Consider the following 24,950-nt stretch of genomic DNA (forward strand, 5'->3'; position numbering starts at 1 on the left):
AAAACCCGACACTATGCTGTTAAAAGCAGCTCACTTACTTATACATCACACTAATTACCATTCACGAGGAATGCTCACCTGTTATAAACATTATATATTTTTAGAAATATGGTAAGATACTTCAGACTTTTCGCTTTTAAGTGCTGTGTTCACAACACTGCAAATACACTGATTTTATTCTACCTTGGTAACAGCGCTTCATGAGTCGGTGAAATGAAGCTATAAAGTAAACAATGGAAGTACACAGACACTATGCACAGTCACCTGATCTGCTGTGTTCACAAAAATTAATAATTTCTATGACTCCTCACTTGAAAGTCAATTTTGTAATATTATTAATAGTGTCCAGAATTCTTAGCAGAGTTTCAGTTGTGTAAATTCAACAAGAAAGCATGTGGGACCTGCTTCTCATTTCAGTTCGCTGCAGATGGGATTTTTTTTTCTGACTTACAGTATTGTGTTTGCAGAATAAAGACCTTAAAATCACCTTTAATACCACTTGAACTTCCCTGACCAAAGGCTGTGAAAATTAACGAGTTCGGTATTTTTTCCTTATTAAAATGAGTGCTATTTTCAAAGGACTATTTGAAGAAAATTAAGCTCCATGCCATTGTGTTCCAGTAATATTTATTTTTACTGCACCTTGAAGCCTGCAGGTGTTCAGGAATATTCTCTATATTCCAGGAAATGTAACTAGGAGATGTTCTGTAGTTAACAGGTTCACACCAAGGTTACACTGACATGATTTAAGAAGCCTCAAGAACCTCATGAAACATTTGAAATAAAAAATGATTAACACATGCAAAAGATGTTTTATTTCCATAAACAGAGAGACATGTTTACGTTCACCAAGCTTCTCATAGGAATCAAATTTATAATTCTGATAAAAGGAAAAAACAGATAATTTCTGGAAATAAAGAAGTAGGGGCAGATTCTGACAATTTTTCTGAATCCAGATGAGGACAGACAATATTGTAATGGATATTTGCTTAACTGGGAGCAGATTTTTCCAGCAAGTTCCCCAGCTTTGCTCCCAACAGAACAGGAGAAGAACAGAACAGAATCCCAGCTGCAGGCTTAATCTGCTTTGAAAATCTGGCCCTTGCTTGTCTGGTACAACAACAGCTATGCCACCACTATTTTCTCTTTTCCTCTTGTTGTAACTCACAGTATTAAAAATATTTTAAGGAAGGAGAAATATCTATTTAGCAAACGGGTACTTGGAAATAAACCATTCCTGAACGGGGAAAAAAAATCTGGTTTTGTGGGTTTTTAGCTCTAAAAGGCTGTGCCTCTTGGCAAGCTACTGGGCATAATAAAGCTCCTGTAATTTATTTGTGCCTTCCCAGCACACTGTACAAAGCACCTCCATAAAGGATGCTATTGGCTGAACTCAGGGCCCAAGGGATGAGCTGGAAACTTGCTTGGCAGACCTGATTTCCATACCAGGAATAAAGGAATAGAAAAACTAATTAATTTTACTCATAAAGAGGAAATCCACGTCAAGAGTAAAACAGGAAAAAGGACATTCGTTTAATCTGAGTTCATTTTTCAAAAGGAGAGAAGGGAAGCTTTTACCCTTAGGGCATCTGATACTTAAGTAGATAATTATCCTTCTTCTGCAGCACTGCTTTATTATCATGGGTCAACGAACCATTTATAAATGAAGAATTTCCCCTCACTTACCTCTAGCAAAACTGCTGCTTACATTAAGACAATTTCCTTTCCTCCTCCAGATTTTTTTTCCTACAGTTTCATTCCGTCTCAGACTTGTATACGCCTCACCAGCATTTGTTTGTTCTCTACCTAGCTCAGGGCCACAGCCACAAGTATGAAGTTTTGCATTAATCATAGTTTCTACAACCTTATATTAGCACTGTACTACTTGTCACTGTGATGCATTGCGAAAAACAAGTGCTAAATACTGCTTGCGAGAGCTTTCCTTACCACAGCACACAGGAGAGGGAGAGACGGCGGTGTGAGTGCTGCTGCTGACCAAGGCAGGATATCTGTTTCCCCTTCTTAATTCTGTCACTAATCTGTTCTGTCATTTCTGCAAGTTGTCTCTGTACCTCTCTCTCTCTCCTCTTCAACTCTTTATCTGCCTTATCTGCTCAGATAGCCCTTGCCAGTTGGTGCAATGGAGGTTTTCTTATTAAGCCGTGAGGCTTTCTGCTCATGTGGGGCCATGAGGTGTTCCTCCACTATCAGACGATGTGCCCATAAACCACATCCTTCTCCAAAAAGGATTTTCACTTCCTCCTCATGTTACCAAGACTCATTTACAACTCAAACTAGATTTTAGCCATATTTCTGTCTTTGAATGTGATAAATAATTCAAAGGCACAATCACACACTGGAGCATCTTTACTGAACTTTGCATCATTTCAAAATAATTCTACAAAGAATAATGATAGAAATTCTGAATCAGAGCTAAATTAACATGAGAATGTAATTAGGACAACATTCAAGTTATATTTAACTATGAATATATAAAAAGGCAAATGTTAGAATGAATTCATGGATTTGAGGTCATTAAGAAAACAACCAGCCACTGCAACTTTAAATCATAGTTTTTAACTACACTTTTTAACACTTGGATAGCTTTTAACATTATGTCCTGGTTAGATTTTAATCTGGATAAATGTTCTATTCATCTCAAAAGTCCTCCTAAGTCTCAAATCAGATAAACTGTTCATTGCTTTCTGCAATTACCCACTGCAAACACTGCTGTGAACTACTGATGTGCTTCAGGTGACTGTGTATTAATGATGCGAGTGAAAGCAAGTCTGTACTTCTGTGTACGTGCGATCGCTCCTTAGGCAGCAGCGCTACTGCCATCTGAGATGCCTCGGGGCACCCAGCTGCCACTCCAGAAGGGCAGGAGTCTGCCATATGCCCTGTGTCATATCTGCCAGCCAGGTGGGATGTCTGAGTCAGCTTAGGGTATCTGAAACGGCAGCAGGTGCCTGTGCTTGGGCAACAGCCCCCACCTTTACACAGGGGCTCAGCAGGACAAGGGACCTATTTTCTTGGCAGGCACACTGCAAGACTGAAGGCAGCATTCTGCCTTTGGAGAGTTTGAACTTTCTGTTTCCTTTCTCTAACCACCATAATTAATAATTTCATGATTTCTTCATTCATTCTAAACCGCTACTGACTGATGAAGTTTCTATTTTTAAGCTTTGATGTGCACAGCTGTTATTTCCTTCAAACTCTCTGAGTCAGTCCACATCATTACAGTACGTGCCATTTAATATGTCAACTTCTCCATTCTAACGAGTGGAAAACCTTTACACCTAATTATAATTTGTGATTGGATATTCCACTCTCCAGATCTTGCAGGAGTCTCAACAGCCTTACTTTCTTTTCCTAATACCTAAATATTCATACACAAATCAATATGCACACCCTCACACACACTAAAAGCTATATTAATGATTTATTAAACAATTAGGAATGTCAGTATTTTTCCAAAGACTACCAGTAGACAGTAGGCTAAAACTCCAGCTATATTAGTGGCAGTGTAGAACCACAAAGTAGCACTAAAACAACATTGGGTCAGACCCACTACCCTCAAACCACTAATCTCAAATGGAGATGAAACCTACGGATGACCTATGATTTCAGCAAAATTACTTGTCCTTACATATTGGGAACAGCAGCCCACTCCCTGCATAACCTTGGGGAGGTTGTTTAATGCACCAAAGTCTGTAAACCTCCTCCATAACTCAAATTAATGGCCTTTCTCCCAGTGTTGGTATAATTAAGACTGCAACGTGTAAGGAAAAGTTTGGACTCATGGTCAAGCAAGCACCGTTCACGAAGTTTCTACACACCAGCAGAGCCAGGATACTGAAAGATGCCAGCTCTGAGCACTCAAAGTCAAGGCTGCACACATTTCTGTAAAACCCTTTCATGATTTCATTGACTTTTTAGACCATAGTAACTGGAGCCCTTTGAGACTGGCATTCAGAGCGACGCACTGTAATGGGTACCCAGGCACTGCCAAAGCTGCACTCAGTTTTGCCAAGCACAAGTACAAACTCCCCGTGCACATCTATGCATCTAAGGATATGCTTACATAAAAGATGATGGGTCACTAATGAATAGTGATCATTTGTTAAGTGCATAATGACTTTAAGTTGATCGCACAGGAGGCTTCAGCTTCTACAAGAGATGCAAAACATATGGCCAACATCTGCATGCTGACCACTTCAAATGCAATTTTCCTTTTGCTAATACACAGGCTGGAGGCCAAAATTCAAAGGCACAGTAGTCACTTCCAGTGGCTTGGTCTGAATTCTAGCTTTGAAGCCCAAATTATTGCAGTTCTGTATCTAAGGTCTAGTTCTGACTCCATGTTCCCTTTAGTGGGATTCTGATCAGCCCATAAGGCACCTATGATAAATTTTCATACACAACTATTTGGGTACACACATTCTGTAATTCTGATATCTTGGAAAAATAGCTTTTTTCCTTGGGGGTCAAAAAAAGAAAGAAAGAGAGAAACAAATAAAACAACAGCAACAACAGCAAAAATTCCTTTTGTATGACAAGCTTTAAAACTAAACACAGCTTTTTCCTTGTTAAGTCCACTATTTTGCTATATAAAAACATATTTTCCATTTTAACTTTTATTTCTGAATTTGAACTTCATACAGAACAATTCAAACAATTCAAAGCTTTATAAAGGAAAAAAATTAAAGGCTCTGCAGCTACTGACATTCTAACAATAGGAGTAAAGTTCTTTTTTTCCTTTTTTTTTTTTCTGTTTTATAAGAACCAGTTAAAACATTAAAATTGACAGGTTTTCTTAATATGTTAAGGCTTTAAAAGAACAAAACACATAGGGAAAAAGGCAGAATATCTAAAGTGAAAGGGTAATTGTGTCTTTATGAAGCACTGGGTTTGACCGGTATTGTTTGTTTTCTAAACCATTTGTTACAAAAGGTTTTAACTCAGTAAAATGACATATTTACAGCATAGTCAGGAATCCATCATTGGCATTGGGATGGAAATACTATTCCTGTTCCAGAAACTTTAAAAAGGATTAAAAAAAAAAAAAAAAAGAAAAGAAAAGAAACACAAAAAATCTTCCCTTTACACAAGACTCAAAGATCTCAAATATGTATATATATTTTAAAGTTGAAAGTAGGAAAAATATTCAAGTTAACTTGAATATTTTGAAAATTAAGAACATTTCAAAAAGTTTCAAACTCTTGAAATACCTATTCTAGCATTCAAAAAAAATGTTGACATAAAAGACAGTTCACAGTTAATAAGAAAACAATTTGTCATTAATAATTTAAGTTTGGGAAACTCATCAAAACTTATCCTGTCATTAATATTTTGGTTTTGACTAAACTGTTTGCGCTAAAAAAATAAAAAAAATAAAAAAATAAAAAAAAAAGAGAGAGAGAGAGAGAAGAAAAACAGAAAGAACAAAAAAAGATCCCAAACTATGGTGCCTATGGAGACTTAATACTGCTTCATGTACTTCATAAGCTTGTGTGAACACTGTGAAAGCACAGCAGCCTCTCCCTCCCAGCTGAATTCACCCCCCTCATTTATGGAGCAACTGTCAGCAAAAGCTCCTGTCTTGGAGACAAGGGCTTTGGCCACTTCAGGATTAATGCAGGCAGTAGCACCATGGATATTGCTACCATCTCTTCCTAACAGGAGGAAGCATTTGGGAGTGGTGTCCTTTGAGCGTGAGGCTGCTCAGTAGCCAGTCCAGCCCTCAGCGGGGTGGGAAGATGAGGCCTTGGTGTGGCTGCTGGGAGCTCTGAAGCCAGAAGTACCAGCTGGAGATGACTGCAACAAATGATTATTTATAACGATCTCATGCATCTGTATGAAATACCCCTTCTGCGCATCCATCAGATAGCTGATGGAAATGTAGTAATAATGCGCTGTGGGGAGCTGGGTGAGGGATTATTCTTTTCTTATACTCTGTTTTACATGAATTTGCATCAAGTGCCCCAAGCACAGAGAATCAGTCAGACAAAGCTTCAGGTATTAAAACTCACCACAATGTTGTCCCCAGACAGGCAGGGATATTGAATTCATCATTGCATCTAAGCACAAGTTTTCTTTGTTGAAAAACTCTAATTGCTAACAGAAAGAAGTCCCATAGCTCAGAAAAAGAAATAATAATAATAATTAATAATAAAAAAAAAAAACAAAAAAAAAAAAAACAGGAAAATGCATGACTAATAAAATTAATATAGTTGAAAAACAACCGCTAGTCATTTATCTTTCTTCTGCCCTGCCCTTGAACAATTCTCCACATTTTGAAGGCTACAGGAGCAATTTCTCTCTGAGAAGAAAACAGTACTGGTTCCACAGACCACGATAGGAGGAGGAGTGATGAAGAAAGTGAAGACAACTGGAACAGCACGTGCATGTACACCTACACTTACACACATGCACAAGCTGTATCAGACAGGCATCCAGAAAGCCCTTAAAATGAATCAAATACACATAATAATCCTGCATTAGAACAACAATAGGTCAAAGCATCACTTCAGTCCCCACTTCACCCACTGAATTAGGATGTATGAAAGACCACAGCAATGCAAGAACCAACACCCTTCCCCAAGGATAAATCTTGCTCAGCAGAACAGCGTGACTCACTTTTGGAAGGAAATCTGTAGAGGCTATTTGGATTAAAATTGAACATTTCATAGTAGGAAAAGTTGAAGGAACACTTTAGCAGGTTTTATATGTAGAACTGGATTTAAATATATTTAAGAAAGCTGTTCTGGTTATGGTACATCATAGAACTTGCTAGTTTGGGAGCAAACATGGCTGTGAACAATAAAGATGATTAAGAACAAATAAAAAAGCAATAAAATTACAATAAAAACTCAAAAATTGTTTCAATCTATTAAAACCACACACAATGCATTTTTCTGATCTTGCTATGCCACTTCATAACATTAATAAGAAAAAGTCATTAAGATAAGACAAATTATCTAAACATAGCTGATCTTGATAAGGCAGCTCAGTACACATTTACATTAATACAGAAGACCAGATTTAAGCAGTAAAACAGAGATTTAGCGGTTCCAGTGGAACCAAAAGCAATCAGTGTAAATCTTTGACACGGATCTCTGTGCACTATGATAAGAGCACTGTTTTAAGACCACACTGCAGCTTTTATGGATATATATATTTTTTTCAACTTGGCCTCATCTTCTCACCACAATGAAACTATTTGAAATAATTCATGTCAATGAAAGGTGCGCTAGTTCCAAGAAATTAACAATAAATATTATGTTAGTTTTTCTGTAGAAAGAAGTCAGTATATCTCATTTCAATACAGATGGCTTATAGACCAAATCATGCCAGATAGCACACCAAAGTATAAAGGACTGCTACTCAAAGTACAGTGACTCCACGAGACAGAGGGCCGCAGCAGGGAAATGTGAGATTCAGAACTGTTAACTTTTCATTTTAAACAAGCCTTTCGTTTATTTGATATTCCCTTTAAATGCCTTTAGGGTATGTCAAGTAGGTCACTAAGAGCTCAGTTCTTCATAGTGAGTGGTATCTTACTGTAGGATTCCTCCTTTTCTGCTAGTGACTGACCTCAAGGGCAGCCTCGGGCAATAGCAGGTGCCTAAGTGGAACCACAGTGAGAATAGTCGTAGGAGAGTTTGTGGCTCACAAACATGCTTCCAATCCAAGTTTCACTTGGTGGAAATTTACTGCAGACCCAAACTTAGATTTGTACTGGGAATGACAACCACATTCTAAAATAACATGAAATATTTGATCTTTGAAAGCCCCAAAGCAATAACCAATAGCCAAATTAGAAAAGTAGAAGCCAATAGGAAGCCACTTCATGTGCAACTGCTATCATGCTCTGAGAAGATCCTGTAATGATACTGTTGTACAAGCCATTGCAGCTAATGGCTACATCTATGTTACTCTTGACTGATATACCCTATTTCTAAATAAATGACAAAAGCACTTGTAGTTACACAAAGCCATCTATGCATGTCTATCAGTTATAAATGTACAAGACCACTGCAAAAACATCCATACCTGAAGCTGAAAGCAGAAACCAAACAAAACATGGGTTACAATGCTTGAAGAGTGTTTTTTTGTTTGTTTGTTTGTTTGTTTTTGGCACAATCATCAGAGCAGTGGCATTTACCAGAAAAACTGATATGCTCCCGCAAAGCAGCTCAGCATCTACAAGTCTTGTCCAAATGACCTGCATCACAAGAAAACTGCACTAAATTCAGTTTATCAAACTTCACCCTGCTGGAATGGCAACATGTAATTGCGAAGCCTCGTTTCAAATGGGGAAGTCAGCTCATCATTCAACCTCTCCACCTGAAAATAAGAAAGAACTTGCAAAAAATGTTTCAGAATTGAGTCTTAATTAAAGTTGTGGCACTGTCATATTCAAAAAATAAATAAATAATGTGACCACTGTGAAGTTACATTCTAGAACTCATGATTCAAGAACTGTAATAATAATTACTAAGTATTAGTTACGACAGTTATTTTCTTGGAAGTTGGATGCCGTATTCCAAACATAAAGTTTTAATGGATACAAGCTTTGACTTGATAGAAATACAACACAGATGTTCTGGGAATTAAGGTTCTGTAAAAACTGTAAGCATTACTGAGACTGTTCTCTGTGGGACATGAAAATATGTTCTCTTTTTCCAATCTGGGCTTCTGTGGTTCAAGACAGCAATAAAATAAATGGTGAATATTTGGTGAATCTGTCTGGGATTTATCTTGCCTAATTTTGAAGATAAATTTGTATAACCTATAAAGCAAAACACTGTATTTGGACCTGTGAAAAGACAGTGCTTTGTGGCAAATTTATACTCCAGAATTAAGTTACCTTAAGCAAGGCTGTTTTGGATCTGCTGCTGGAGAAACTGGTTACGGAGCCACTTTGATTACCAATCAATGGCAAATGATCAAGAGCTTTACACATACTCTTTACAACTCTGCATTAAGTCTGTGCTGAATAGCACATAGAAAGACGTGCTTCTGGTAGCACACGCCAGACAACGGTACCTTCATTTCACAACCAGTGAAGCATCAGCTGGAGGAATGCGGTACAAGACCAATTACCAGAGTACCACAGGGGACAAAGAATGGGCTTGGATAATCAAGGTTTCAAATAATGAAGGTAATTTTGAATGTAATTGGTAGATAATGAGGAACATGAATAACAGGGAGTTTTGGAAAACTGAATTTGGATAATTCTGACTGCCTTACAGTAAACATATTCCTCAAAGAATATTTGTAATATATGCTGGGATTTTCAAAGTTTCAAATGGAGTAAGACAACTGATTCCCATTAATTTCTCAGAAGTGGTTTGCTACCCAGTCCTGTTATGGCATTCAGAAAGCTGCTCCAATTAAGTCAATGGAGAGTTGTGCTTGTCTTAGACTGGAAGCTCTCAAAGCACATTTTATGAGCTCACTTATTGATATTGTTACTAGAACAACAGGATGGGCTATTCTGTTCCAGGTAATTACATGAGATTAGAATGATCCTAAATTACAAAGGAGAAAAACAAACTCTCCTAGAACAAACAAACAAAGAAGCTCTCTACACCCCTTGCAGGAATGTCGTAGCCCTCCTTAAGAACATCAGCACCTGCTGAAGCAGTCTGAAAATTGAGAACTTTCTGTCTGCCTTACAAAAGAGCTATTTAGCACACTAGCAAGTCAGAAAGGCAAACCACGGTACCTTTGCCCTGCAAGATCATTGTTCATCATTGCTGCTGCACATAAAAATAACCATGCCACTGCATTTCCATCAGTTCCTTTGAATGTTAAAAATTACATAGGTCTTGATAAAGAACATAGACGAGCACCTTTATTGCATAGGTTAACATGCAGCTGAAGTGGGAATGTAGCAGAGAAATGACTTTGCAAGTGGAAGAGTCTATTATTGTTTTGCAAATGTTACTTCTTTGCAGCTTAGTAGGATCTACTGAAAACAGTATTTTTGTCATCCCAAGGATTTTCACATTATAACCCACTGAAGCACAGGAGCATGTACACACTCTTCTCTGCTGTCAGGAGACAGAAGGTCACCCTTAGAAACGTTAATAGGTGGGGAACATTGAAATGGTAAGCAAGGAAAATGTAACTATGGGCTGACGGAGATATTTCAAAACAAAGAATATAAAAATAGCCCCTTCTGCAGTTTATATAGCTGGGTTACAGATATACCTGATTACAAATAGCAAAGCAAAGCAGGGACTCAGCCTTCACTCCACTGCAGGAGAGGAAAAGGTGAGGTAAAAATACTAAAGACCCTATGTAGTGTTTAAGCAGAGACTTAGAGGCAGTGCAACATGAAAAGATATTATTTTAAGCCACAAATCCTTAGCTACTTAATTTTGACAATTTATTTCGTATCTACTTGATATGAACACAAAAAGCTTGATATCTACAAAAGTGTTCATAGAAAGTGCATTTGTCAGGGCAAAACACTCCCAAAGATACATTTTCCTTCACCTGCCAGGGGAGTCAGTTTTGGATAAGTCATACATTAAAGCTGAGAAAATGTAAAACAGATGTAGAGAGTGTCTTCAACACAGAGCTACCCACACAAAGCATTCCTTTTAAATACAAAATAAAACTTGAGCAGAGATGGTAAAACACCTGCTGATGAAAGCTATAAAAGGAGAGGAAATCAGAACGTACGTTTCCCCCTTGGTTTTCACTTGCATAATAAGCCCTCTTGGATAAGGACAACATGGCTCTGTGTCATGATTGCCTCGGTAGATGTTTTTCTAATACTATTATTGTCATTAATGCTCATTGTTCCCAGCTCTGCGCATCATAGCTAGGCATTTCAGCATGCACAATACATAAATTCATGCTCTCATCCAGGACTCCTGCAATATTCAAGAACATGAGAACGAAGAAGACAAACTAGCAGTTTAACTCTGAATAACCCTATTTTGTGTGAGTGTCATCTGAAACCATTACTTTAATGTGATTATCTGTTTTTATTATTTCCTTTCTGTGGACTTGGAATAAAGACACAACTGAGACTCTTTCAGACACGGTCATTGGCATCATTATGGTCTTTCCACTGTCATCAACAGAGATCTGATCTGTAAATCAAGTTAGACTGTAAGGGCTACCGAAGAGCAAGCTCTCTTTATCATGTCATTACATACCAAAGCTACCAATTCCTCTGGCTCACTCAGAAAAACAGACTGTTTTAGTTCCTTTACATAACCAGAGGAGTTCTTAATGCACAGATTATTGACTTAGTGGGGTTTTATCATTTCCCAGAGTACCAGGGGATTCCTTAATCCAGGACTTCTTTACATGATCTATTTTCATGGCTCTTTTTATTGTCACAGTCTGTCATTATAATGATTTGCAAATCCAGAACCAGAGTATGCTCAGCTCAAGGAAGAGTGGGGGAGAAGGCATGCCCTTCTTGTCTGCCCTCTCATACTCCACAAACATTGAACACCATCAGACACAGCATGACAAAATCCCTGCAGGACTCAGTGCAGCAGGGAATTGCACGGTACAAGGTTGTCTTTCTGTCCACAGGAGCATTTCCACATCAGCCTGTGAGCTCCACAAAAGCATCAGGACAGAGTTCTTCCTTTGCTGCTCTCCGCAGAGCTCAGCTGGGTGACGAGGTGCCGAATGTGCTCACCTTCTCAAGGGCACTGCCATGACACCAGTGCACTGCAAAAAGAGGAGGCTCGATCAGCAAATATAGGTTTCAAAATGATCAGATGCTTTGTTGACACTACTGAAAGTACTCAGAGATATTCATTCCCAATAGAGGGTAAATGCAAGCACCTGTCTGTTGCCCTTACACCTTTACATCTCACCTCATCCTCATTAACAGACATTTCCCTTGCCAGTGTTGGAACCACTGTAGGAATCTGCAAGACCGCTGTGAACTTCAGATTAATCACAAGCCTAAAAGTATCACTGGAGCAAGGCCTGTTAACACTTCACAGCATGCCTTCATACCCCTCCAAGACTTGGGCTACAATCTCTGGTTTGGACCTCTCAATGTTCCCATAATATGAGTTGATCACAACAGTATGTCACTAGCATATGTTGCTAGCAGACAGTTCCTTGGAGTGAAGAAAAAATATCTTAAATCTGACATGGTATCAATGTTTAAAAATAAAAATAAAAAAGGAAGGAAATGATGTAAACAAACACAAAACAGCAAAGAAAGGTGACTACTCCAGACTCATCCTGGGTGTGAAGGAGAAAACTGGTGCTGAACTGCAAACTTTGTTTCAGCAAATAAATTTCCAAGTCACTGTGTTTCTTCCCTAAATTAGAAGCACATAGCACTTCTTGGGGGGTTATGATCACCATCAAAGTGGTCTTGCTGAGAAAAGTGGATGTCAGTTTCTCTTTCCAAAGGTCACAAAGTAGATATTCCATATCTAGGGGCTTAAAGAGCAGGAACATTTGGTACTCCTCCACATGAAAGTATCTCCACTGTCATTTGTTCAGCTTCCTCTTGTTAAGCTGCTGGATGTGAATCACCCAGTGACCTCCCCACATCAGTGATGGCTGTGTATACTGGTACAAAACTGTATTACAAAAGTGATGCACATGCTGGTTGTTCTGGAAATTAAACACATGATCGCTACAGAGCTCACTTGAATTTGCCTGTCATTCACATGCAACCCTATGCTGATACTTACCACTGGTGTGAAAAACACTTGCAAATCATTTTTCCTGGGCTTTGCACGACTCTCCTAAGCTTCTCATCAGGCCAGGCAGACATTGGTAACACAGTCATTCCTGGATGTCACTGACACAGAGTGGAAGCCACAAGAGATGCCTAAGCAGAAGCAAACAAACTAACAGCACTGTTGCTAAGAAAGGGAGGAAACACTGCTTTTTGGTTGTTTATAGAAACTTCAAAGTTCTCCTCAGTTATAAATGATTCTGAGCTACCAGTCGGCCTAAGGATGGCTGTGCTTTTGAAGGTGAAAGCTTGAAGATCAGACCATGGGTGATAAAAAGAATGTTGGTTCCACTACAGACAAAGTCGATTGCAGAGGAGATAAAATGGTGTCCAAGAATACGATAGATCAGGCTGAGATGTTTTTTTGCCATGCAACTAGTCACCAAGAGATAAAAGTGCTTCCATAGGATAGATTTGCAGTAAGAGAGAATTAAGCTCTTTTAAGCCAGATTTTCCATAAGAAAGAGAAAGATAAAATAAGATTTCCATTTTACTATAACTTTCTTAAAACATTTGGTTAGAATGGAAAGTTACTGAATAAAAAACAAACAAACAAACAAAAACAACTTTTAAATAGAATTAAAAAAAAAATCTTAAGCCAATAGTGAACAATTAAAGAAAAAAAAGTCTTGCAGTCATGATGCCAGACCCAATTATATCTGTACTACTTACTCGTAAGTGCAGGATAAGCAAAATTATCAAAGGAGAAAAGAAGCCAAAAATTATAACAGGGAAGTGGAATCGTTCTGTAGCAAAACACACTCAGGATGTTCTCAAAAGAGGAACCAAAAGGCAATTTAATGTTGTTTCAATCTCTTCTCTTCCAGAAGAAGCTCATCAGACTGAGTATGAAAACAAAGAACTGGCTCATAAAACTTTCAGACAAACTATATTTAGAAAGCATTAAAAAAATAAAATAAAATAAGAATCAGACATTTCCTGGAAGAAAGTGATTTGTATGCAAATATACCCCAACATTTGTCACCAAATCTAAAGGATTTTGAAGTGAGAGAAGTTTTTTGAATATAAAGTTTATCACTGCTTTGATGAAATGAGATGCCAGCTGTGAGGCTGCTGCTGTCTCCTTTAATACCAATTAAAAGGATGGAAGATGGAGCTGTAGCCCACGCTCATAGGAAGAGAGCTGACACCACACATGTAGAACAACTTTGACACCTAAACCTCCAGTGGTAGCAGCTAAGACATCCAGAGGCCTAAATTTAAAAGTAAAACACTAGACTTACCGGCAACCTTTATGACCTAACGTATTACAAAATGCATGAAACACTCACGTATTACTTAGAATAATTTAATGGTTTACAATGAGAGGAATGGGGAGCCATTCTGCTGCTGAGAGAGAATGGTCAAACTTGTGCCGTTTTACATGTTTTAACCTTATCTTAGTTTTTTCAAGAGTGTATTTGTCCTTGAGCATCTTGGCCAGTTTCACCTGAACCTTCTAGACAGCAAGGATCAGGCAGAAAAGCATCACCAGAAATTTCACACCCAGCAGCCATGCCCCTCTCCCCAGGCCTCATGCAAGGGATGCAGCACACTTTAAAGGTCAACAGGAGAAGACAGAGCCCAAAGGCATGGGACCCACTTAGAGGATGCCTTGTCAGCAGCTCTGCTTTTCACAGATCTTAGATTTGGAAACATTCAATAAACCCTCTGCTCCTTTTAATTACACACTCTGCATTTTTATCTGCACGTACAGAAATCCTGAAATAATGAAATCCTGTAAGCAGGACCCTCCTCCTCTCCCAGTGATTTTGACCTCAAAAAGTACTGGAAAATGCAAAAGATTTCCTCAGACTTTGAAAGCTATCTACACTTCTAGATGCTATCACCATTGCTCTGCAATAGTCAATTGCTAATTGATTTTCTTTAAACTTGTGTAAGCTATAGATATATAGATGTGTACGTGCATTGAAATTCAACGTGTACTTCTTTGTTCAGAACCCAGATATCAAAACATCTACAATCTCCCAAATGTACTTTAGGACAACATACAGGACAAAAGTAAATCAGCTTTAATAAAGCAGGAGAGATTACTGGAGAAGAGAACATCTCTTTAAAATACTATTTTTAAAATTATTTTCCTACCTTAATTCCCATGGCCACACAATCGTGCTTTAGGGATGACATTTCCAAGACTGCCACTGATCTATCAAAAAAAATTACCAATAACAGGAGACCCCTGACTTGGAGGTTTAACTTGCAAGTCTGTACATACACACCTGCTTCCCCAGTTTGCATGCTTTAAATATTTTCCAGAAACATGAGTCCCAACAGGTGAAGGCTAAGTTCATTAAATGCTGTTTTGAATACATCAGAGAACAAAATGTTTCCACAATGGCAAGCATAATGCAGAAGAATAAATCTGTACATAATGGCAAAATGGTAAAACCTTGTGGGAGCAGATGTCAGGAAAAGAGTTTTACCTCGATTCATTTTCCTCAAGGAGAAGGCTCTCCAAGTGTTTTTCCAAAACACAGTTTAACATGAATGGGCAAGATGCTGGGCCGGGCAGCTGGGGCATTTACAGCCCCCTTTTCTCACAGCACATTTGGATTGCTCGCCTTGTCTTGGGCACATGCAGGGAAAACACCAAGCACAGCTGGCATGCTGCTGGTGCACAGAGGCCATACCCAGCAAGCAGAGGCACGGGTGGCCAGTGGTGCCCATCAGCTCTGCAACAGGCAGGAGGAAGCAGTGAGGAGGGGATGCTGCCCTCACCTCGTGGGTTATGCCACACAGGTGCCCAAGTGCATCCTTCCAGTGCTCAGGAAGCATCCTACAGCACAAGCCCTGATGTGGGGAAAACTCAGCTAAATATAATGAATATACTGCGTTACATATCTTTAATGAAAGAAGTAGATACTTGCATGGATCAAGCCCCTCTACAGCTGCCAAACAGGATTTGAAACTCAGTTTCTTTGCCATAGGGCACACAAATCTTCAGCAACACCTGAGAGACCCTGACTGATGGCAGGAGAGGTACACCACTGTCGTTTGCTTTGCAAATGAACCCATGCAAAGCAGAAATGGTGTTGGTACCTCACCTTTATAAAATAGTTTTATAATTCAGAAACACTAACCCTCGAGATAAAAAAAAAAAAGTTCTCCAAAAAGTAAGATGCCAAAAGTAAGATGCAAACTTTTTCTTTAGCTAAAAGGATGCCTAAAAGAAAACAGCAAAAAGTAGAGAACAATGGACCCTGGATTCCATCCATCCCAGATCCATATAATCCCCAGACTGTATGCAATATGGAATAGGCTATTATTTCATATTTTTGCCTTACATAATTCAGTGCAGCACTGGATGTCGCAAAACCTTTTAACCCCTGCATTTTCTCATTCTTAATTCTCCCCCCCCCCCAAAAAAAATAATAAATAAAAATATGGTGACTTTTCTCTAAGGAAGTAGGGTATACAAGGTCTACAAGATAATAAACTGAGTAGCATTTCATCCTCACATAATAAAAATTCATAAAGATTTTTTTTTTAAGGAAACCAGGAGAAATCCAGAGCAGAAGAAAATCATTAGTGCTACGCTTTCGACAGAGGGCAACAGAGATAGCCTCCTTGGAGCACAGTCCCTCACTCAAAAGGAAAATGAAGGGTATCTATTGCATCTTTTACAAGCGCAGTTTGGAAGCCACAGAAAAGCAGTTGTAACACCATGTCAGGCAATGTAAATATGCAGGTAGGTGTCCAATTACTTCAGCTTTAAAGATTGGTGCAGCCTGTGCACATAGGTTTTGATACGTACGCTTGATGTATTTACCTTTGAAATCTGGCGCTGTTGGTGACTGTTGTTGTTCAACCAAAGTGTACGTATGCAAAAGCTAGATCATTTTCATCACACTGTGCAGGGTATAGCTGCGCCTTTCAGACTAAATATCTATACTGCTGAAGAAAATGCCCTTTTTCTTTTGAAGTAGAAGAGTACAAACCTCAAAGGTTCATTTCTTTGCAATGACTAAGGCTCTAATGAGCATAAGCTAACCAACACACTATTACAGCAACACCAGCTCCAGAGTTAAATGCAAATATATCTAAGGCAGAGCTTTGTCAATACATCTCACAGCACAAATCCACACGGCAGAGAATAAAGTTGGTATAAACTATGTTTTCATATATTACTTCGTATTGAAAGAAATATTGGTGACCTTATCCAGCATGACTGTTATAATAGTAATAAAACTGAATCTTGGAAGATTACACTTCTGGTCAAAGTAGTAAAATGTGACCTTATTCTATTCATCACTGGCATTTATTATATTAATTCAGACACAAAAACTGCATTAAAATGATGTTAAGTGTCTGGCTTTCAAGCACAACAGATAAGAAATTTGATCTGCAAGTAAGACTTATTCACCATTGTGCATTTCATCATTGCAACATATATGACACGATATTCTTAGAGTTGCCTGGAGCATCTAAAATCTGGTAGTTTGGGCTCCTTAAATAAAAAATCTGTTTGTACTGCAGCCACAGGGATCATGGCAGGGGAGACACTATGTATTGTATCTACATTTTTCATGCATGGTGGTCCTCAGTATAAAAACAAAAGAGCAAGAAAAACCCAATGAGAATCAGGAGTTCATCACTTGGCAAGAGGCAATACAGAAGGCCAAATGCAAAACACCAACCACCACCAGACTGCAACACAATAATACTTTTTTTTTTTTTTTTCATAGAGATTTTAATATTGCAGCAGCACGTCCATTTCAAACAGAAAAAATATCCAAGTCTCAGATCAGCAAGGAGGATCAAGGATTCTGCACAGTCCCACATACTCTGAACTCCCACTGATTTCACTAAAAATACAGGACATACAGAGAGAGCAGCATATCAGAGCAGAGATGTGCACTGCAGATCTCAGAACAGAATGAGGTCTGGAGCTATTTTGGGATATAGCAAAAGTTGAAAAGTAGAGCTATCTGGCATTCTTTTTTATTTTCCTTCTGTAGTTAGTGTTCATTCACAGGCAAATACTGTTTCCCCCCCCCCCAAAAAAAAAAAAAAAAAAAAAAAGATTTTTCAGGGTCACAATACAATTCCTGGTTCAAAATAAATAAATAAATAAATAAATAAATTTTAAAAAGACTCCAGAGTCTAAGTGATCTTAAACCAGGCAGCAATATGGGGATTAGAGCATTCATTTGGAGTGTGCTAATTCTGCACAGAGACCTCTCTCCTGTTGTAAGTATCCTGACGGTTCTGTGCTTGAAAACATGCTCACAGTGATTTTTAATGAGAAATTCAACACCCATTTCAGTAACAACAAATGGCAGGACATCAACTTTTTTTTTTTTCTTTTTTTTTTTTCCCAGAACAGAACTCTTATTTTCTGGCCAGCCTAAATTTGTAAATACATGTATGTCTAATTATAGCAATTCTGAGAATTAAATGAGACCACCAATGCTTCCCATTACGTTGGCAAGTTGGAAACTTCTGTTCTAAATTTCAAACAGAAAGAAATAAATGTTGGATTTTTATAATCAAGTTGCATAATCTGTCAAGAACAATGATTTGCATCTGGGAAATGCTGATACACATTTTTAGCAGAGCTAAGCAACATCAGCTCAGGAAAGAGAGCAGAAAAATTCCTGCATGTGGGCCAGACATGACAAAATGAAGCTTTAAAAGAAAAAAAAACCACAGGGGTTTGTCATCAGGGTGGCAGACAACCTCATCTATTTCATTTCAGTAACCTAGAATACCGACTTTGTTTTTTCGGGCTATGACTGACGGAGCTGTAGCTCTCCTGTGGCAAGGGTGACATCTCATTTCAACAGCAGCTTCACTCCAAGACAGTTTTTGGGTACGCGCACCAAGCACATTCTCTTTCCAGCCCCTCTAGCTTTGCTGGAGCAGTTCTACAGTGTATTTGTGCAGGAGCAGATCTGCTCTTCCCCTGCCTCTGCAGGAGCTATTTCCCAAGGGATGGGCTGCCAGCGCAGTGCTCAGCGACCACGCAGATCCCTCAATTCGGTTCCCTTCCCCACTCTCAGGGGTACAACTGTGTCAGGCTTTTTTGAAATCTCCTTTTTGCCATTTTTCAGCCTTTTTTCTTCTAATCCACCTACGTTGATGCCTCATCTCCATATAATGTGCTATTCTAACAATGCCTAATGCACAGCAGGCCCCAACACCTGGATGTAAAAGCCTTCTTTCTTTGCTCTTTACCTCTTCTGCTACATTATTTGCATCCCACTATGATCCATCTCTTCTGATTTAAGCAGAAAGAAATGTGACTAGTAAGGCATGTTATGAACTACAGTATTTCACAAAAAAAAAAAAAGTCTGCCAAGCCCTCCATGGCCAAACTAATTATAACTGTACACTCTCTGGCTTGATGAAGCTAAATTGGAGACATACAAACTGTCTTTGAAAAACAGAAAAACATGCAAGTGAAAAACGTTCCTATGGAGAAATATGCATAGAGCATCAAGGCTTCAGGAGCAGCAGTTTATAGACCCAGTTACTACTACATGCATTTTAAATTTGAATGCCTCCTCAGTATTCATGAAGTGTACCACAGTTCAATAGTTGTTTTCATGAGTTGTGCCTTCATTAGGTGAACAACATTAAACACCTGGGATACTGTTCAAACTAGTCCTAAGGGGCAAATTTTCATGACAAATGAGCTGAGATAAATTTTACAACTGAAAAAAAAATCTCAATTTTGCAATGGTAAATTTACTACTTGTTTCAAAGAAATAAAATAAAGAAACAAAGACACAAAGTTAATATTAATATTACTTCTACGACATCCCCACAGAAAGCTTTTGGTTGGCTGTGCAAACAAGAGCACACTCAAATATAAGAAGATGAACAAATATTTATCGACATGTGCTCCCCCTGCCCCAGGTTAATGGGGTTAATTCCCCAGCATTTTTGGAAAATTCTGTATGTTCATTATCAAGGTGACTTCGCATGCCTTTATGTTTCTTACAGACTATTCAGATCTGATTTTTTTTCTAAGGATTGTTGCACACCCGTTTTGATTCTTATTTGGGTGGGCAACATCTTGAAAGGAGCATTAATGCACATTTTTATCTGCCCTCTCCCTTGCTGGGAGCCCTCCTGGTTCAGCACTGAGCAGGCAGTGCCTCAGCACATGCCCAGCCCTCTGGCTCAGAGTCAGCCACAGGTGATTTCCCACCCAAAAGCTGTGAGAAGAAACAGAGACAGCTAATTGTGGGGAAGTCCTTTTGCCCTGCATGCTTCCCATAACTTCCCACAGCTGTGGCATCTCTGCTGGACACATTGAAAAGGGTGGAGAGGAAGATGAGGCAGAAGGGCCATGCCTGCTACTCCTAACACTGCCAGAAGCATACACAAGAAAATTCAGTTTGCAGTCCTTGCACCTGGCATCTTTTCCTCAGCAGCACTGTTGCAAATTTGGAAAAGCAGCTGTATTTTGAGATAATTCTAGTAATGGTTACTATTTCAATAAGCTTTTCTTCTAGACTTCTAAAGTGACTGTTGCTACCTCCTTCAACAACACCAGCCCAGTAAGATAATACTGTCTAGCTGAGTAATATATTTATATGCCTAAATGCTCAGTGTGATAGAAACTCTCAAGACATTATTTTTTTCCTGGCTTTTTATACCCTAAACAACCCTTCCCTCTGGAGGCCCTCAAGCTCTCTTCCATGCAGCCACTGAGCCTTTCATACTTAATAAAACAAAAATTAAAGCAATTAATATCAGAAATATTCATATTACTTGATTGGCTATTCTATAGTGGACTGTAACCCTTTGAATGTGGTAAGTTAATCCCATTAGCTTGTCAAGCAATTTTCTCTACTGCTTCTAAGAGGACAGAGCTCACTAGAAAATACATTTAGGACCATGCTGACCCTTTAGATTAGATTAAGCTGCCTATACAACTCCAAAGTATTTCTCTAAGGTTTAAGACCTATACAGTAATCCCTGTATTTTCACAATTCAGTGGGTATGCCCCGCTCCTAAAAATTACTATAGGCTTGGTTTCACTCAGAGGTTTGATCCTCCTCCAAAGTACTGATTATGATGGAATTACGGGCTGAGGTAACAAGAACTTTCTTTAAAGATTACTAAAACTATCTTTTTCCTTATAGTAAATAGTTTGATTCCTGCACCCAAACGTTTCCATCCAATTACCAGGGAACCTCTGACAACCAATTCCCATTCCTTCTCACTGCTTGAGACCACTTTGTCAATGGTGGTTAGCAGTGTCAAAGCATGGGCAAGCTCCAGGGAATGCTTGGATCCAAATTCAGTTGTGTCCTCAGCTCAAAGGTGGAGAAAATGGTTCATCATCAACATCAGTTATTTTTAATCTGCACTAGAAAATACCAATCTCTTCAGGCCACACAAGTAAAACTAGAGGCAAAGTGCTGCATCCCGCACAGGCAAATAAGACACAGTCCCTGCTCCTGTGGCAGACAGAGGACAGGAATAGGGAAAGAGACAAAATAAAACACGTATTCAAAACAGAGTGATACACAAAAGTATATAAATACCATTTCCTAAGGAAACTCTGCTAAAAATCTGTCATAATCTAACTCAGTAAAACAGGTTGCAGACAACTGAAAAAGACTAGTGGTGCTTGCAATGTAAATCCTATCCATGTGGACTCATTTTAAAAGTGCAAAAAAGCAAATCAGTACCAAAATTTGGCTATTTACATTGTATAATAGTGCCAGAAACATGTTATGTCTTTCTGTATTCTATGCTTAAACAAAGGCTGTTAGAAAAGCAGAGGGAAGATATTTGAAATCAGTAACTAGAAAGGCAAATTATATTAATTTTAAAACACTTGCATCTTGAAATGTGTTTTCTTGAAAGGCTCATAAATTGGCTTGTATTGAAGCTGAGTTTAGCTCAGAAGATTCTTCATAGGTGAACTATGCAAACAACATGGGGCTACTGAGGAAATGTTCTCTTAGCCGAACCCGAATTATAACAGCGCAAAACATACCACCTTACTAATAGAACATGGCTTTCGGTGATAGATGTTTCAAAAATTACTACTTTTTATCATATGTGTGAATTATTTACATTTTCCAAGAAGCAGCAGAGTAACAGTAAATATTTGGTTGGCACAGTTTCAGCACACAGATCACATACTATGAGATTTGAGGGCTCAGAACCAAGAAAATGCTTCAGTGAATGCTTAAGTTTGAATATTTACACATTCTTTCCCCACAGTTGCTCCCTGCAAGGCCCCTGTGTGACAGCACAACCCAGTAGATTAGACAGCCTCTGCTCCAGCTAAATCAAAAGCAGGCAGTGCTGTGAATCCGGGAATATCTGCAGAACAATGTCTGCCCTAAACCGGGGATGTAAGGACCTTATTTTCATAAATGAAACATTTTTTAAGTGATACATGAGTGAGGACTTGAGCAGAAAAAGGGCAGACAGCAGAAAATACACCACATCACAGGTAGACGGAAAAATCAACTGTAACATTTGCCCAAGAAAGGAGATAAACAGGTCTTTGATAGGTAGGTTTTTAAATAATCCCCATGGAGAACTTTAATAGGAAATGCATTTAGAAACACATTTGTCTCCTTTGAATAACAAGGCCCACATCTTCACAAAGCAAGGCACGCTGAGCCAGCGCACACAACACGGAGGAAAGCACACAGACATGGATCACAGGCACTCGCTCAGGCCCTGAGCGAGCCTGACAGGGATCAAGCAAAGCCCAGAGCAGCTCCTTGAGAGCTCTGAGCCCTGTGTGGCTGTGGGAGGCCTTGCCCCAGAGGCCTGCCCACACTGAGCCATGCCATGTCACGCCAATGGGGCTATGTGCTCCCGCGGCCAGGTTGCGGCAGGGAGGGCAGCAGCACTGCGTGGCTGGTGGGAGCTGGCACCTGACACTGCTGCAGTGAATTCCTGTGTGGCTGAGGTCTGCTCCCATCACCTCTGCCTGGGGCTCCAGGAGCTTCACACAGCTCCTGAGCAATGCCAAATCCCAGCTTGCATGTATACACCATATACACCAAAACACAGATTCTGTACAGATGAAATACAGAAATGCAAAGAATAGTACCTCATGGTATTTTGTACATACTTGTCGTGCTATGTACAATGTCTTAATATTGTGTCTCATAACCCAATCATTCACTGTATGGGTTTTTCAAGACCAAGTTACACTTAAGGGATCGGAGTCTGACTTGCCAAATCTGCCTGGGCCACGTGGTGTCAGAGCTGCAGCTCTAACCCACCCCAGGCAGTGGCACGGGAAGCTCGGAGCATTACGGAGGCAGCAGAGGTCTGTCTCTAAAGGCTGCTCTTGGGTATGTGCCTTGCGGTGCTATTGCTTAGCCATCACTAAGTACAGACAGGTTCACTGAAGATGTGCAATTTGGAGGAGTCTGGGAAGCCAGAGCACCACCACAGCCTGAAGATGAGCAGAGAGGAATAAGTTATGTTCAAACTTGTACCTGGGTTACCTCTGGCCTTCAAAGAGCCAAGCAGAGCTCTGGCACCACCAAGGTGTGAATCACGAGGGATCACTGGGTATCGGAAATTCCGGACACTGATAGAACTGAGTCCATAAATGGGGTGCTATGAGTAGATTCATCTCTTTGCAGACACCCCTTTTATCTACTTAGCAGCATTTGACATGTTAAGGGAGCCAACATGCATGGAAGAGAGAATGCATGTCAGTCGGTGACATTTTCACTACAATACTCAGAGTTAAAAATGCATTAGCGGTAACTTTCCATCTATCAAAAGCATAAGGCAGGAAGAAACACTTGCCTGGCAAAGTCTAAGAACGCTATTAAATGCGCCAGAGGCCAGACTCTGTCCTTTTTTATGATCCATTTGCATAAGTAGGACATTTTCACATAAGTCTACATGGCTCTAGGGCAGCATAACTTGCTACCTCTCTACTTGACTGCTACTTGGATTGCCCAACTACCAAGAATCAAGGACTGACAAAATACAGATTTTTAAAAGCATTTATACCTTGCCCCACACAATATTTGCTCATCATTCAAGTGCCTATAACACACAAATAGCAAGTAATTAAAATCTCATTTGGCTGGAATGACTGCTGGGGGTAAGATTTTAACACACGCCAGCTGATTTGCAGTACCTGTACATACACTATCCACACTCAGTGAATACAAGGGACTTAGCTTGGGCTCAGTAAAGTAAGTAAATAAATAAATAAATAAATAAATAAATAAATAATCACTGTTTAGCAACGAGGCCTGGAAACCCCACATGTGCTGCTGCACACACCTGTCCCCCATAACTGTGGGCTCTGAGGCTCCAGCCATGCCTTGGACTTGCCTTTCATTTGCAGGCCTGTGAAGTGCTGGGTCCTCCTTGCTCTTTTCTTGTTACAAAGAAGCAGGGGTCCCTTGCTGTCCCACAATAAGAGTTCATACTTGCAGCTCCCCACTGATCTAAGAAACACAGCTCATGTTAGACCTGCAGAAAGCTGAGGACTAACATACAGAGGAATTAAACCATTACTCTGCTGTGCCTGCTTGTAGTAAAATGCCCCATTCAGACAGGCTGCAGAGCTTGTTATAAAAAGGTAGCAGCCAAAAGTTGCCCGAAGCCTGCCATGTTAGAGGCTGTGCATCCATCCAGCAGTGCCTACAAGAGCGGGCCAGTGCTTTCCTGACTTAGCTGTCAGTGCTCCACCTGCATTAGCTGCTACTTCCCAGGGGCTTCTGTGTTTATAAAATAAACACTTACCAGGGTCCAGTGTCACACAGTGCACTCAGTTAACTTTTATCTGCATATTTAGCTCTCTACAGAAGACTCATGTAAGAGACTTTCAAAGGATCTTCTTTGAAGTGGTGTAAGGTAGGAACCAGCCACAGGCACGCTTGCTCCTGCTCTCCATGGGAGGAAAGGAGGAGGGCAGGCAAATACCCTCGGTGTCACCACTCCTCCTGCTATTCTAATGAGCACTCCTCACAGCCGCCTTTCTGACAGAAAGCCTGCAGTTTCTTTACATAATGACTTCAGAATAAATTGCATGGGGATCAGAACAGAGAGAAAATTATAACTCACAAGTACAGTTTCCCACCAAAAGCTTCTTAGCTACTACTTTATTTGTATCACACTCACTACGTTTGATGATAAAAACAAATTAGATGTGCAGTGCCTTTACCAAGGCAAGCCATCACTCTAGAGTAAAGCCGTGTGTGCGGGCAGGCATTTGAAGTAGCCA

At 39.6% G+C, this 24,950-nt stretch overlaps 1 protein-coding gene across 1 annotated transcript in view; it reads right to left on the minus strand.

Annotated features, from left to right (window-relative positions):
• The window catches only part of FHIT (fragile histidine triad diadenosine triphosphatase), a 564,596-nt gene that overhangs the window by 140,620 nt on the left and 399,026 nt on the right, over positions 1-24,950 (minus strand). The window lies entirely within an intron of this gene.

Source organism: Aythya fuligula, chromosome 10 (assembly GCF_009819795.1).
Source record: "Aythya fuligula isolate bAytFul2 chromosome 10, bAytFul2.pri, whole genome shotgun sequence".
NCBI classification, from domain to species: Eukaryota; Metazoa; Chordata; class Aves; order Anseriformes; family Anatidae; genus Aythya; species Aythya fuligula.